The sequence below is a fragment of the Tupaia chinensis genome, unplaced genomic scaffold (assembly GCF_000334495.1).
Source record: "Tupaia chinensis unplaced genomic scaffold, TupChi_1.0 Scaffold147608_1, whole genome shotgun sequence".
In the NCBI taxonomy this organism is placed as follows: Eukaryota; Metazoa; Chordata; class Mammalia; order Scandentia; family Tupaiidae; genus Tupaia; species Tupaia belangeri.
Window position 1 is genome coordinate 1,259,798 of NW_006207460.1, and position 2,738 is coordinate 1,262,535.

General features: G+C 50.2%; 1 protein-coding gene across 1 annotated transcript in view; it reads left to right on the top strand.

Annotated features, from left to right (window-relative positions):
• CTNNA1 (catenin alpha 1) overlaps positions 1-2,738 on the top strand; it is a 159,656-nt gene that overhangs the window by 150,085 nt on the left and 6,833 nt on the right. The window lies entirely within an intron of this gene.

Sequence of the window (2,738 nt, forward strand, 5' to 3'; positions counted from 1 at the left end):
GCTCTTCTCACTGAGGCAAAGAGGAAAGAGAAGATTCAAGCTTCATGGTTGACTGCTGGCTGCCCCTGCAGGCCCCAGGCCTACCCAGGCATGTTACAGGTGAGGGCAGCAAGTTGGCGTGGCAGCTGTTGCTTCTTCATTCTTGCTGCTGTGCCAAAGAAGAACCCATGTTCAGCAAAGGCCTGGTCTGAGTAAACTCAAGGAAACCACAGGCTGTCACTGAAAGGGCCCCAAGTCACCTACACCAGCGCTAACGTACACAGCTTTATTTTTCCAGTATTTTTTCCATGCTGATCTACACCTAGAAATAGAATAAAAGAAACCTAATGATAAAGAGGAACAGTTGGCTGTCTGAGGGTTAATCCTTTAGGGATTGAAGCAGGCTGAACTTGAATTCATTCCAGATGATTGCAGATTCCAGAGCTCCATCCTGGGGAAGCACATCCCAAGAATAGGCAGGTAGCTAGAACCCCTCCCAGCAAGTTCTCTCATCTCTCTCTTTTTTTCTCTTAAAAATGGAAATCATGGGAGTTTGGGTTCTGCTGAGATGAAACGCAGGGGATAGGTTCAGCTCGGCCTGGCATGCAATAGCTGTTTCTTCCCATGCTCAGTGCTAGGCTGGAACATGTGAGTGACAGAGGTCTCAACATAACCTCCTTCTGGACAGTCAGGCAAGTGCTGTGTGATGGAGGCAGAGGCTGGCCAGTAGGAAGACCTCTAGTGAGGGCAGAGGGGAGGCCTGCAAGACATCTGGGCTTAGCTCCTTGCTTACTCTCCTGCTGTCTTAATTCAAGCATCACTCTGCCAATTCCTGAGCCTCTCAGGTTTTGAAATCCCCCCCACAACCACCACCACCGCCTAATGTCTCTTCATAGGCACCCCTCAGCCCTTGTACCCACAACCCTCCTCCCTCATCCCACTTTCCTCATTCAGCTTGGTCTGCTACTGTGAATCCAGGCAGTTCTTTGAGTCCGCCAGCATCCTCCCCACTTGTCCCTTGAGTCTCAATTCACTCCTCTGGCTTCAAGTTTCTAGTTCACCAATAGAACCATTTCTCTGCCCCACTTTCCTCCGTACACGAGTTTAGTCCTGCAGAGACCCTGCTCTCCGACTACACAGTAAAGCTCTGCATGGACACCCGGCTGTGCTGAAGCTATCACCAGTAGGGAGCGCTTGGTTCCCTGCAACGTCACTGCCACCTGCGTATCCCTGGAACCTCAGCATTCCACTCTGGCCTCAGAGTCTGCCCTTTCTCCTCACCTCAGCCCTCCCACACCTGAGCCCCAGTCCTGCTGGCTTCACTGCCTTACTGTGTCTGTGCTAGTCCTTCAGGCGCTGTGGATATCCCTGTCTGTGCTCCTCGCTGAAGCTGTCCCCTGCACTGGGACACACTAGATTTTGTATTCACCCCCTTGCCTCCTGTGCCTTTCTCCAAGTACACGGTTATTTCTCCAAGTACACGGTTATTTCTCCCATCTTACGAGAGACAATCTCTCAGCCCCCATCCTTTTCCAGTTCTGTGTTTTCAGCCTGTTAACATTGGTGTCTGAAGTCCTTGACCTCTTCTGCCCACATTCCCATGGTATTTAAAGACTTGAGAATCCCACACAGAGGCTGACTTTCTGAATCCCATCCTCGTCTAGCCAGCTCACGAATTCCCTCTCTCACTCTCCGTGCCCACAAGTGAGCACCTTCTCTCCACCAGCAGCTTGTCCTACCTGATCTTCACCTGTCAGTTGACAGCAACTCCTTCCCTTGCTCAGACCCAAACCTTGGATTCTCCCTTGATTTTCCTTTCTGTCTTACATGTTCAAATTCTATCCCCCATCGGGGATACCTCTTTCTCTGTCTGTCTCTGAGTCCATGTACCCTCCAGTTACTTAAAAAAGAAAGAAAGAGAGAAACTCCCATCCTAGCCTAAGCCACCGCATCGCTCACTGATTCTTCCAGGTGTCTCTCAGCTGGTCTCCCAGTCCATCCCAAGGTGCCTACAGTCTCGTGTACACAGCAGCCGGAAGATACCTTGCACTTCAGTTGGATCCTATTATCTCTCCGCTGCTCTAAACTCTCCAGAGACTGCTCATGTTGCCCAGCCCTTACTCTGGCCAGGAAGGCCTTTGAGGACCTGAACCCTTCACCTCTCTCACCCATCTCCTGCTGCTTCTCTGCTTTGCTCCCAGGGCTCCAGCTAAGCCTGTGACATGAAACCAGAGAGTTGAGTTGTCATTTATGGTCTCCCTGCCCTTCATCCAGTTTTGCAAGCAAACTCTCTTCCCCACAGTGCCTCAAGGACACCTTCCCGTGAGACCTTTCCTGACCACCCATATTGAGTTACAGACTCCCTTCGTGGCTTCATTTATTTATAACACTGAAGGGTCACCGCCACAGTCATGCACACACCAATCCCTCCTCCCCGCCAAATGTGAGAGTGCAGGAACTTCTGTCCATATTAGTCATTTTATGTCTCTGGAACCCAGAACTATGCTTCCCATGCAGATACTCAACAAATATTTGAATGAATGAATGAAAGAGTTGATTGGTTTTCTTGGCAAGAACAGGTTTTGGTTTGGAGTTGGGCTGCTAGGGAGATGTGGAAGTGGAAATGAAAGGAGGCAGCCTTTTGAAAACCTAGCGGATTTAGCATAGCACACACGGACACTCAGGGTGTCTGTGACAGAGCATTAAAGCAGTAAGTGATAGCACTGTTTTGTGTCAGCAAGTCCGCAGGACTCTAGGAT